The sequence below is a fragment of the Hyla sarda genome, chromosome 10 (genome assembly GCF_029499605.1).
Source record: "Hyla sarda isolate aHylSar1 chromosome 10, aHylSar1.hap1, whole genome shotgun sequence".
In the NCBI taxonomy this organism is placed as follows: Eukaryota; Metazoa; Chordata; class Amphibia; order Anura; family Hylidae; genus Hyla; species Hyla sarda.
In genome coordinates this window covers 6,116,753-6,131,556 of record NC_079198.1, presented here as the reverse complement: position 1 = coordinate 6,131,556, position 14,804 = coordinate 6,116,753, and positions in this window count along the sequence as shown.

Genomic DNA, 14,804 nt, shown 5'->3' with positions numbered 1-14,804 from the left:
GATATAGAGGTATAACAGGTGATATAGAGGTATTACAGGTGATGTAGAGGTATAACAGGTGATGTATAGGTATTACAGGTAATGTAGAGGTATAACAGGTGATGTATAGGTATTACAGGTGATGAAGCAGTATAACAGGTGATGTAGAGGTATAACAGGTGATATAGAGGTATTACAGGTGATGAAGCGGTATAACAGATGATGTAGAGGTATTACAGGTGATGAAGAGGTATGACAGGTGATGTAGAGGTATAACAGGTGATGTAGAGGTATTACAGGTGATGTATAGGTATTACAGGTGATGAAGCGGTATAACAGGTGATGTAGAGGTATTACAGGTGATATAGAGATATAACAGGTGATGTAGAGGTATTACAGGTGATGAAGCGGTATAACAGGTGATGAAGCGGTATAACAGGTGATGAAGCGGTATAACAGGTGATGTAGAGGTATAACAGGTGATATAGAGGTATAACAGGTGATATAGAGGTATTACAGGTGATGTAGTGGTATTACAGGTGATGAAGCGGTATAACAGGTGATGAAGCGGTATAACAGGTGATATAGAGGTATAACAGGTGATGTAGAGGTATAACAGGTGATATAGAGGTATTACAGGTGATATAGAGGTATTACAGGTGATATAGAGGTATAACAGGTGATGTAGAGGTATTACAGGTGATGTAGAGGTATAACAGGTGATGTAGAGGTATTACATGTGATGTAAAGGTATAACAGGTGATGTAGAGGTATAACAGGTGATATAGAGGTATTACAGGTGATGAAGCGGTATAACAGGTGATGTAGAGGTATAACAGGTGATGAAGCGGTATTACAGGTGATGAAGCGGTATTAGAGGTGATGAAGTGATATAACAGGTGATGTAGAGGTATAACAGGTGATGTATAGGTATAACAGGTGATGTAGAGGTATTACATGTGATGTAAAGGTATAACAGGTGATGTAGAGGTATAACAGGTGATATAGAGGTATTACAGGTGATGAAGCGGTATAACAGGTGATGTAGAGGTATAACAGGTGATGAAGCGGTATTACAGGTGATGAAGTGATATAACAGGTGATGTAGAGGTATAACAGGTGATGTATAGGTATAACAGGTGATGTAGAGGTATTACAGGTAATATAGAGGTATTACAGGTAATGTAGAGGTATAACAGGTGATGAAGCGGTATAACAGGTGATGTAGAGGTATTACAGGTGATGAAGGGGTATAACAGGTGATGAAGCGGTATAACAGGTGATGTAGAGGTATTACAGGTTTAGGTATCACATACATCCTTCCGTATTCCTGGTCCCCGTTAGGATTGCTGCTCTGGAGTCAGATCCTGGGTGGAGGTGACAGGGGACCCTCGGTTGACATCATTTATTCTCTATTTCTTGTCTCCTAAACTTGCGGCAGCCGTCATCTTAAACTTCATGTGACTTTTGCTTTCAAACAGATGCTAATGCGTCACCTCCTGCCCCCCATAAACTTCGTGTTTTCTCTTCTCAGACGTCTTCTACACATGTCGGACTTATCAGGAATAACTTTACACAGATAAAAAAAAATAACTCTGATTAAATAAGAGAAATGAGGCTGCATCATAAAGGATGGGCCCCCCCACCCTCCATCCCCGGGGCCCGGCTGCTTTTTAAGAATCTGACCAACTTAAGAGGCTGCGAGTCAGAGTGGCTGGTGCGGTATGCAAGAGAGAGTGGAGCAGCCTGGGAATTTACCCCATCTGCTGCATAAACATCCAGAGGAACTTCAGGCAGAATGGAATATCAGAAGACACTTCAAAGGAGCCGGGCCCGGCTTCTGTGTCAGGATACAGCTGGAAGCGTCGCATCTCGCCTCCCTATTAAACATGAACTTTTGTACTCAGTCAGACATCTTACAAACGCAGAAAACATAAGTTCGTTCGCTTGTCAAGTGCTCCTTAATACGCCGGCCTCCCAGGTAACCAGGCGTCCAGCGGGGGGCGCTCTATGGAGTTTACAGGGGGTAAGATCCCGGTTACTAAATTTGTACAAGTTTGCTCTACAAACCTTCCCACTCGGCCTCCAGGGGGCGCTGTTGCGCGCAGTCATGCCCAGCAGACGAGGGAATGTGAGGGGAGTAGGACACGGGTTCGTTTAGGGGACAGCTTGGATAATAAAAGCAGTCGCCTGAATGGTTAATATTGAATTTTTATCTTTTTCGCTACCATGTATGTAGCTCTCTATTACCTGAGTGCTTAAAAAAGTGCACAAGGATGCGGTGTATCACATGACAGACCCCTAGGGCATATAGGACACATCCTGTATCTTTGCCTTCTTCCTCCTCTGGCTGCTCCTGTCTATTTATAGGTGATATTTATTGAACGTCCATAGATTTAACCCCTACACTGATTCTCTCCAGAAAGTTGCTGTTGAAGGGGGTATTCCGGGCAAAAACATTTTATCCCCTAGCCCAAGGATTGGGGATAAGATGTCTGAATGCCGGGGGCCTGCTGCTGAGACCCCCCGCGATCTCCCTGCAGCACCCGCATTCTATGTGGGGCTGCGTCTCCAGTTTCAGAAACCGCCGGTTTTCCAGGACTGGGGACGTGCCATCACGCCACGCCCCCTCCATTCATGTCACGCCCCCTCCCATAGACATGAATGGAGGGGCGTGATGTGACGTCACATCCCCAGTCCCGGAAACCCGGAGGTTTCTGAAACTGGAGATTCAGCACCCGCACAGAAAGCGGATGCTGCAGGGAGATCACGGGAGGTCTCAGAAGTGGGCCCCCGCGATCATAAATCTTATCCCCTATCCTTTGGATAGGGGATAAAATGTTTTTGCCCGGAATGCCCCTTTAAGCTAGCTGTAGGAATGGAGTGCAAGGGTTCAATCTAGTGAGCTGCCTACTAGATGAGATACGGTTGGGATACATGGAGGCTCTAGTACCCTGTTGGGCGCCTTTAGCCTGAATACAAGATGAGATATGGTCAGGGCCGGCGCCACCTATAGGCAAGATAAGCAGTGACCAATAGCGCACTCTTGATGGGGGCGCACAAGAATACCTCTTGTAGGTGAACACTCCTCACTTATAGCACAAGTCATGGTATGGGGGTATTCTGTTCTGGTATGGTGGTATTACTCAGTCATGATATGGCGGTATTGCTCAGTTTTAGTATAGCGTTGTTATTCAGTCATGGTATGGGAGTATTGTTCTGTTCTGGTATGGCGGTGTTATTCAGTCATGGTATGGCGGTATCGCTCTGTTTTAGTATAGCGTTGTTATTCAGTCATGGTATGGGAGTATTGTTCTGTTCTGGTATGGCGGTGTTATTCAGTCACCGTATGGCAGTATTGTTCGGTTTTGGTATGGCATTGTTATTTAGTCATGGTATGGGAGTATTGTTCTGTTCTGGTATGGCGGTGTTATTCAGTCACCGTATGGCAGTATTGTTCGGTTTTGGTATGGCATTGTTATTTAGTCATGGTATGGGAGTATTCTGCGGTTCTGGTATGGCTCTGGTATTCAGTCAGGGTATGGCGGTATTGTTCTGTTGTTGTTATTCAGTCACAGTATGGGAGTATTTTTTTGTTTTGGTATGGCGGTGTCATTCAGTCATTGTAAGTGGTATTATTTACAAAACAAATGTTAAAACACAGCCTGTGGTCATGTTTATACATCGGAAAAAAATATCCCCAAGGGGGGGCAGTTGGGATACATGGAGGCTCGAGCACCATGTAAGGCACCTCTAGCCAAGATATAAGATGAGCTATGGTTGGGATACATGGAGGCTCTTGTACCCTGCTGTCTTCTGGATGACCATTATGCTTCTCCTGGATGACCATTGTGCTTCTCCTGGATGACCAATGTGCTGTCTTCTGGATGACCATTATGCTTCTCCTGGATGACCATTGTGCTTCTCCTGGATGACCAATGTGCTGTCTTCTGGATGACCATTATGCTTCTCCTGGATGACCATTGTGCTTTTCCTGGATGACCATTGTACTTCTCCTGGATGACCATTGTACTTCTCCCGGATGACCATTGTGCTGTCTTCTGGACGACCATTGTGCTTCTCCTGGATGACCATTGTGCTGTCTTCTGGATGACCATTGTGCTTCTCCTGGATGACCATTGTGCTGTCTTCTGGATATCCATTGTGCTTTTCCTGGATGACCATTGTGCGGTCTTCTGGATGACCATTGTGCTTCTCCTGGATGACCGTTGAGCTTCTCCTGGATGACCATTGTGCTTCTCCTGGATGACCATTGTGCTTCTCCTGGGTGACCATTGTGCTTCTCCTGGATGACCATTGTGCTTCTCCTGGATGACCATTGTGCTGTCTTCTGGATGACCATTGTGCTTCTCCTGGATGACCATTGTGCTGTCTTCTGGATATCCATTGTGCTTTTCCTGGATGACCATTGTGCTGTCTTCTGGATGACCATTGTGCTTCTCCTGGATGACCGTTGAGCTTCTCCTGGATGACCATTGTGCTTCTCCTGGATGACCATTGTGCTTCTCCTGGGTGACCATTGTGCTTCTCCTGGATGACCATTGTGCTTCTCCTGGATGACCATTGTGCTGTCTTCTGGATGACCATTGTGCTTCTAAGAGATTACCATTCTGCTTCTCCTGGATTACCATTGTGTTGTCTTCTGGATGACCATTGTGCTTCTCTTGGATGACCATTGTGCTTCTCCTGGATGACCATTGTGCTTCTCCTGAATGACCATTGTGCTGTCTTCTCGATGACCATTATGCTTCTCGTGGATGACCATTGTGCTTCTCCTGGATGATCAATGTGCTGCCTTTTGGATGACCATTATGCTTCTCCTGGATGACCACTGTGCGTCTCCTGGATGACCAATGTGCTGTCTTCTGGATGACCATTATACTTCTCCTTGATGACCATTGTGCTTCTCCTTGATGACCATTGTGCTTCTCCTTGATGACCATTGTGCTTCTCCTGGATGACCATTGTGCTTCTCCAGGATGACCATTGTGCATCTCCTGGATGACCATTGTGCTTTCTTCTGGTTGACCATTGTGCTTCTCCTAGATGACCATTGTGCATCTCCTGGATGACCATTGTGCTTCTCCTGGATGACCATTGTGCTTCTCCAGGACGACCATTGTGCATCTCCTGGATGACCATTGTGCTTTCTTCTGGTTGACCATTGTGCTTCTCCTAGATGACCATTATGCCTCTCCTGGATCACCATTGTACTTCTCCTGAATGAGGGTTGTCCTGTCTCTGAAGTCATCTGGATGACGGTGTCTGCCTCAGTCAGTGGAGTTGGGGTGCCAGGTAGAGCAGAGATCTGGGCAAAGAAAGAGACACTCAATTCTACGATTCACAGCTCAGTTGCCATGACGACGAAAGTTGAAGCATTTTTCCAGAGTAACATTGTAATTCAGCAGGCGCTGAAGAGAAGCGCTGAATCTGAGGATGCTGGAAGTGAACGGGGTCAATGAGAGTTCAGTGGCACCCCGAGCTCCCCGCTGACTGCTGACTGCTGGGGCTTTTGAAGTCTTTTGAAGCTGCCAGTACCTTATTAAACCATGTCGAATCCTCACTGATCGGGAACATCCTCGAACAGGAAGAGACTCAGCTCAATCACTGGATTTCAGACACAAACGTCCTCATGACTTTTATTATTCATTTTTATCAGCTCTCAGATATGGGTTTGAGAGGCTAAGTCTCTAAATGAAGGCAGTCATCCTGAGGTGAAAGTGGCAACACTGGCAGAATCCCAGAAACACCGAACACAGAGATAAAGAGAGGAATCAGTGGTCACCGCACTCCCCACCCGATCAGTCATCACCACAGCCGCAAACGGAATCAGTCATACCAGAAAATGAAATAAATCAATGATCACCAGAGAAAGGAAATAAATCAGTGATCATCAGAGACAGGAAAGAAATCAGTAATCACCAGAGACAGTAAAGAAATCAGTGATCACCAGAAACAGAAAAGAAATCAGTGATCACCGGAGAAAGGAAAGAAATCAGTGATCACCGGAGAAAGGAAAGAAATCAGTGATCACCAGAGACAGGAAAGAAATGAGTGATCACAAGAGAAAGGAAAGAAATCAGTGATCATCAGAGACAGGAAAGAAATCAGTGATCATCAGAGACAGGAAAGAAATCAGTAATCACCAGAGAAAGGAAAGAAATCAGTGATCACCAGAGACAGGAAAGAAATCAGTGATCACCAGAGAAAGGAAAGAAATCAGTGATCACCAGAGACAGGAAAGAAATCAGTGATCACCAGAGACAGGAAAGAAATCAGTGATCACCAGAGAAAGGAAAGAAATGAGTGATCGTCAGAGACAGGAAAGAAATCAGTAATCACCAGAGACAGAAAAGAAATCAGTGATCACCAGAAACAGAAAAGAAATCAGTGATCACCAGAGAAAGGAAAGAAATCAGTGATCACCAGAAACAGAAAAGAAATCAGTGATCACCAGAGAAAGGAAAGAAATCAGTGATCACCAGAGACAGGAAAGAAATCAACAATCACCAGAGCCAGGATAGAAATCAACAATCACCAGAGACAGGAAAGAAATCAGTGATCAACAGGGACAGGAAATAAATCAGTGATCACCAAAGACAGTAGAGAAATCAGTGATCACCAGAGACAGGAAAAAAAATCAGTGTTTATGGGAGCCAGGAAAGAAATTAGTGATCACCAGAGACAGGATAGAAATCAGTGATCACCAGAGACAGGAAAGAAATCAGTGATCACCAGAGACAGAAAATAAATCAATGATCACCAGAGCCAGGAAAGAAATCAATGATCACCAGGGACAGGAAATAAATCAGTGATCACCAAAGACAGTAGAGAAATCAGTGATCACCAAAGACAGGAAAAAAATCAGTGATCACCAGAGACAGGAAAGAAATCATTGATCACCAGAGACAGGAAAGAAATCAGTGATCACCAGAGACAGGAAAAAATCTAAAGAAATTTAGAATTTTTTTGTACGGTGGGGGGATATAAAAAAAAAAAAAAAAGATATATATTTCTTCATGGCCTCCCTTGAGGAGTCTCTCGTCTATGTGTCCCACCATGCCAGCCATGTGCTGGCATGGTGGTGATACATAGACGACATTTTCCTGGTGTGGCGAGGGAGTGCCATGGAGCTGTTGGACTTCACAGACTTTCTGAATCACATGGACCCAAATATCAAATTTACTCTAACTTACTCGCCTGACTCTGTACAATTACTGGACACTTTGGTGACTGTCGACAATGACCACCTCACTACTCAATTATATGTAAAACCTACTGACAGCAATTCTGTACTGCATTTTACAAGTTGCCACCCCAGGCCCATGATCAGGTCTTTGCCTAAGAGCCAAATGCTGCGTGCAAAATGCATTATTGGCCCTAAAGCCTTAATAGAACCAACATTGGATCGTATGGTATCTAATTTCACTGAGCGGGGCTATCCTCCCGATTTATTACAGTCCACTAAGTCAGAAATTATGACACTGGATAGACGGTCACTCATCCAACAACCTCCCAGAAAACGTAGCCAGAATTTACCCTGTATTGCTTTTGTATCTACATATAACACCTTGTCAAATAAGATCTCGAGAGTAATTGGCAGACATTGGTCCATTCTTTCCAGGAGTTTTCCTGACGTCCCGGAGTTTGCCAATCCACCCCTTATATCATACAGACGTCCATGCAGTCTACATGACCAGTTGGTTAAATCTAATGTCTCTCATACCAGGACAGATACACAACGGTATCTTACCATACAGAACAAGGGCAGTTTTCCATGCAGAGTATGTGTGAACTGTCCCTGGATGAACAAGGGACCATCTTTTGTACACCCTGCGACTGGTAGGGTGTTCAGAACTAGTCACTATTTGACCTGTACATCAAAATTTGTGATCTACATACTTTCTAGCCCATGCAATCTGTTGTATGTAGGCGAAACGACTTTGGAATTCAAAACACGTATAAACCACCACAGGTACAACATCCGGAAAAAACGGATGGATTTACCTGTTGCGAAACATTTTACAGAATTTGGGCATCATGGACGAGATCTTCGCTTTACTCTCATCGATCATGTGACTATGCCCAAAAGTGGTGGCAATCGCATTGCCCTCCTTAAAAAACGCGAGCTTTGGTGGATATTTGAGTTCCAGACGCTGCGCCCGAAAGGGCTCAACGTTGAGTTCAATGTCCCTCCAGATATTCTGTCTTGACTAGATTTAGCAATATTTATCCATTATCCAGCTTGTCCTCTTACGGATGTTATATAATTATGTAACTTTGTATAATGTGCTTTTATCTTTAAGCTTTTTTACTCTTGTAATACTATTGCTATTATTTCTGACACTTCCTTTTCTTTTGTTTTATAGATTTCTGTATGGATGAAGGATGACACCACCATAAGACTTCATTTGTTTACAAAAATTCTTTTATTCAGGACATTAACATGGAGGTGCCAATGTTATGCACAAACGATCTACATTCATGTTCACACCAGTGCGGTTCCAGTGCGGTTCCAGTGCGGTTCTAGTGCGGTTCCAGTGCGGTTTCCGAATACAATGCAGCCAGGATACGGCCACTGTCCCGGCGATGTGTGACGGCCCACCCCCCCCCCGACGTGGGATCTATGGACGGTGACACTGCCCATGGTCCGGATCGGAGTGACAGTTGCCTGGGACAACGCCGGTTTCCTGTGATGCCCTGGACCGACTCTGTGGTTGCCGTTCATACAGAGGGACTTGCTGTGGCCGGGCCCTCTATAGTAATACCGCTTTGCCCCTTTTTCTGCACTATGTATCAACGCACCTGCCCTATATCAAGATGGCGTCCGCAACTTCTCCTTTCCCAATGCGCATGCTCTTGGGTATTGACGCCTTGACATGACGTTACATGCACCCATTGGCCCTTCTGTTTTTCATTGTCCTGTATTGTGCGCCGGCCCGCGTGGGATGCTGCGCCCCTGTTAGCGTACCGATACGCTGTTTTTTCTAGTCTGGTGAGTGCGAACTTCATCCTAGACATAATTATATTTTTAACACACCTGACACTAATTATATTCTGTCTGCATACAGCACTATTGTCACTTTACTGCGCATATTTATGGGTACCTTACATGATGCACTTTATTACGCTCATGTCACTGTTTACCTTTTGCTGTATGTGTTCTCCACTGTATCCATTATATGATCATTTTTGTACTAATTGTCACTGATTGCGCTTCTTTTGTACCACCCCTATATATATGTTGTACATTCACTGTGTTGTTATGCTTGAAAATGGTCACTTTTTGGATGGAATAAAACCACTTTAAGTTTTTTTCACCTGAGATTTGAGTGCTGCAATCTCCTTTGTGAATACTTCTAGCTGTAGCCGTGACCTGGCTTTTCGGATTGCGGGCACCTGCACTTGTTCATACCAGTAGTGCTGCTTCAGAACCTCCTTTTCTACTATATAAATAAATATATATATATATATATATATATACACATATATATATATATATATATATATATATATATATATATATAAAACGGACCATGTATAAACTAAAATAAATTTTATTTAGAATAATATAAAGACATAGAATGATTACACACACAGCGTGGACAAACAGAAGTGGGAACCAGGGAGCAGGGGGAGATAAAAAGAAGGTAACAATAATATATATAGTGTCCAAGTGTGCTAAACAATTTAAAGTGCCAGCAGCGTGCCAAATAAATAGATAGGACCAATATGTTTAAAAACGCACACAAAACGGATCACAGAGAAAACCGCATGTAATAGTGGCATAGAACAGTAACGCTCCCTCCGCTCCCCAGTTACCCACCAGACCTCCAACGCGTTTCACCCAACGGGGCTTTATCCAGGAGTTATATGTCTTTACATTATTCTAAATAAAATTTATTTTAGTTTATACATGGTCTGTTTTCAAGTGGTTTCTTTTCTTTTTGGTTCCATATTTAGAGTGTTTACCACAGGACCCTATACATCTATGAGCATATCTCCTTTCCTTTTTTGGTGCTTTGACTATATATATATATATATATATATATATATATATATATATATATAAATATATAAATAAAATATATGAAACAATATATAAAATATATAAATTAAATATGTAAACATATAATTATATATATGTATATATATATATATATTAATATTATTTATTAAATGTATGTATTTATTTATTTATTTTTTCTTATTTGTTTTGTGTTTTTTGTTATATGCAGGAAAAAGAAACAATAACCTTCTAGTCTCCAAACATTTTCTAGATCTTTGCACTTCAGGATTCAATGTCTAATGCCTGTTCCGTTTTTATCAGTTTATTTCTCAAGTTTTTTTTATACAATTATCGTAACCAAAATCAGATGTGGATTTAAAATGGAGTCTGCCCCCTGGATGGTGAGCCTATCCTTCTGGTGGGATAACATTGTAGGGCCCAGTAATATTGTGTACTATACGGTTTATCTTGGCTGCACTTACTGGTCAATCATTTACAGTAGATCCATATTAAAGTTGTATCATCCTTTTCCATATGTATAACATAGATAAATAGATAGATAGATAGATAGATACAAAGAATAAGTTGGCCAGCACTATTGATTCCAAACTATTATATAGACCTGGCTTACAGGTGCAGGCTGCTGGGCTAAATATACAGCAACAGGAGAATACAGCAGCACACTGCTAGCACAAGGATATAGATAAAACATGAGTATATAGATGAAACATGAGTATATAGATAGAACATGAAAAGCTATACAGCTGTAGTGCAATAAATGAAAATATAAAATTATGAGGTACTTAGCTTGCAAATTTGGCTGCCAAATAGCTTGGATATAGGTGTATATAAGGTGCCTTGGATGTTTCAGATCCTGCAATGCCTGCTGATCTATTCACACAGAGACATATTCATAGTGTAGGGTCCGCCCCAAATGAGGTCGCCTTACCGTGGTGGGACGGTCCACGCTATTTGGCCGCCAAATTCGCAAGCTAAGTACCTCATAATTTCATAGTTTCATTTGTTGCACTACAGCTGTATAGCTTTTCATGGTCTATCTATATACTCATGTTTCATCTATATACTCATGTTTTATCTATATCTTTGTGCTAGCAGTGTGCTGCTGTATTCTCCTGTTGCTAGATAGATAGATAGATAGATAGATAGATATGAGATAGGTAGGTAGGTAGATAGGGAGATAGATAGATATGAGATAGATAGATATGAGATAGATTGATAGATAGATAGATAGATAGATATGAGATAGATATGAGATATTTTGATAGAAAGATAGATAGGAGATAGATAGATAGATGAGATAGATAGATAGATAGATATGAGATAGATATGAGATAGATAGATAGATAGATATGAGATAGATAGATAGATAGATAGATATGAGATAGATATGAGATAGATATGAGATAGATAGATAGATATGAGATAGATATACAGATAAATAAATAGATAGATAGATAGAGGGTTAATCGTTTTGCGGGCCTCATTATTATGCATGGGGAGGACATTTAGGGACTGTCCTGACTTTCCTATTACGATTGGCGGTAATGATGGCTCGGTAGCGCCGGTCTCTCCGGATATCGTCTCAGGAAGTCCATTACCTCTGCACAAAAAGATCTCATTTAGCACCTGGCACCTGGGGAGGCCCCGGCGTTATGTGATGACACCGCGCACATTATCAGCTCCATCCGCCCCGCTCCCTCCACTGTCCCCATTACAGTCCCTACTGGACCCATCCACCACCAAAGTACTTAGAAGAGCGCAGGGATGGTTCTCATGGTGAAGGTCCCTAGATAGGACACCAGGCGCCTGAACTGGACCGTGACCAATGATGGTCCGGGCTGTAATGTTTCCAGATGGAGGCCCAGGACCATTAAGGGTTAAATCTGGTTGTGGAGGCAATTGGAAGCCAAGCGGGCATTGTGCACCACTATTTAAGGGCAGGGCATGTGCTTTAGATAGATAGCAAGGGGTATGAATACTTACATCCATGCCAAATTTTAGTTTTTTCCTTTAAAAAAAAAAAATTTGCAAACATTTCTAAAATCACTGTTGCAAAACTACAACTCCCAGCATGCCCGGACAGCCATTGGCTGTCCGGGCATTCTGGGAGTTGTACTTTTGCAACAGCTGAAGGCACACTGGTTGGGAAACATTGTATTAGATGAAGACACTTTGGGTCACTGTCCCTTTAATAGATGGGTCACTGTCCCTTTAATAGATGGGTCACTGTCCCTTTAACAGATGGGTCACTGTCCCTTTAATAGATGGGTCACTGTCCCCTATTTATTAGGATTTCCCCAACCAGGGTGCCTCCAGCTGTTGCAAAACTACAAAGGCTACCAAAGGCTGTCCGGCCATGCTGGGAGTTGTAGTCTTGCAACAACTGGAGACACCCTAGTTGGGAAACACTGATCTAATGTATAGGGGGAGCCTATAAATAAAGGCACAGTGGCCCATCTATTAAAGGGACAGTGACCCAAAGTGTCTTCATCTAATAGAGTGTTTCCCAACCAGTGTTGGCTGTCCGGGCATGCTGGGTAGTTGTAGTTTCGCAACAGCTGGAGGCACCAAAAATGTCTTTCCTCCTAGATGTTCCACTATTCGCTGTGAGTGAGTTTAGGAGCCGCAGCGACTCCCTGAGATTTGCCCCTAAAAGAGTAGAGACGAAGAATGCAGCTTGGAACCTTTTAGAACCTTCCAGACCCTTCTAGAACCTTCTAGATAATGGTCTCCAAAGCATTGAGCTCGATATTGTTGGGATAAAGTCTCTGAAGCGTCACGTTTTTTTTAGGGTAACATGTGGAGCCTTGCAGGTAACATCTATGATAGTACAATTATGTATCTAATATATATATAGGGGGAGTCTTCTAGAACCTTCTAGATATTGGTCTGTGTCTCAAGCATTGAGCTCGATTTTGTTGGAATAAAGGGGGTGGGGGGGGGGGGGGGAGAGATTTATCAACGTTGTCTATTTCCCGCATCAATATAGACCAAACTACAGAGCGTTGGGCCGGTCTATTGTGCCCCTAATTTATCAAAGGGGAACCTTCTAGAACCTTCTAGACACTTCTATTTAATGGTTTGCCTCTCAAGAATTGAGCTTAAAGGGGTACTCCGCTGCTCAGCGTTTGGAACAAACTGTTACGTTGGAGCAGACGCCGGGAGCTCGTGATGCCATAGCCACGCCCCCCCTCATGATATCACGCCCCGCCCCCTCAATGCAAGTCTATGGGAGGGGGCGTGACAGTCGTCACGCCCCCTCCCATAGACTTGCATTGAGGGGGCTGGGTGGGACGTCATGAGGGGAGACGTGGCTATGGCGTCACGAGCTCCCGGCGCCAGCTCCAGCATTCGGAACATCATGAGGGGGCGGGGCTATGGCGTCACGAGCTCCCGGCGCCAGCTCCAGCGTTCGGAACAGTTTGTTCCAAACGCTGAGCAGCGGAGTACCCCTTTAAGCCTCTGAAGTGTCACATGTCTTTGAGGGTAACGTGTCGAGCCTTGCAGGTAGCACCTATGACAGTACTTACTGTATGGATACAATTATGTATCTAATATATAGGGGAACCTTCTAGAACTTTCTTAAATCTACTCCATAATGGTCCGTCTCCAAAGCATTAAGCTTGATTTAGCTAAAATAAAGTCTTTGAAGCGTCTCATGTCTTTGAGGGTAACGTGTCGAGCCTTGAAGGTAGCACCTATAACAGTACTTACAGTATAGATACAATTATGTATCCCGTATATATAGCGGAACCTTCTAGAACCTTCTTAAATCTTCTCGATAAGGGTTTTGTCTCCAAAGCATTGAGCTTGATTTTTTTGAAATAAAGCATCAGAAGTGTCACATGTCTTTGAGGGTAACGTGTCGAGCCTTGCAGGTAGCACCTATGACAGTACTTACTGTTTAGATACAATTATGTATGTAATATTTAGGGAAACCTTCTAGATCCTTCTTGAATCTTCTAGATAATGGTCCGTCTCCAAAGCATTGAGCTTGATTTTTTTTTTTGGAATAAAGCATCAGAAGCGTCACATGTCTTTGAGGGTAACATTTTGAGCCTTGCAGGTAGCACCTATGACAGTAATTAAGTATAGATACAATTATGTATCCCGTATATAAAGGGGAACCTTCTAGACCCTTCTAGATAATGGTCCGTCTCTGAAGCATTGAGCTTGATTTTGTTGGAGTAAAGTCTCTGAATTGAGGGTAGTTGTTGAGTCTGGCCGGTGGCACTTATGACAGTACTTACTGTATAGATACAATTATGTATCCCGTATATAAAGGGGAACCTTCTAGAACCTTCCAGACCCTTCTAGATAATGGTCCGTCCCCAAAGCATTGAGCTTGATTTTGTTGGAGTAAAGTCTCTGAATTGAGGGTAGTTGTTGAGTCTGGCCGGTGGCACTAATGACAGTACTTACTGTATAGATACAATTATGTATCTAATATTTAGGGAAACCTTCTAGATCCTTCTTGAATCTTCTAGATAATGGTCCGTCTCCAAAGCATTGAGCTTGATTGTGTTGGAATAAAGTCTCTGAAGTGAGGGGAGTTGTTGAGTCTGGCAGGTAGCACTTATGACAGTACTTACTGTATGTATATGATTATCTGTCATTGTACGGATGTATCCGTAGACATTTCCGCAGCTTACAGCCTGTGTTGTATGTGAAGCTCGGCCCCGGGAGCCGTATACTCGGATTGACGTCAAAGTCTCTTCTGGATTCTCTATAAATCTCTAATTAAAGCTGCATTACTCAGGACCTGCACGACGGG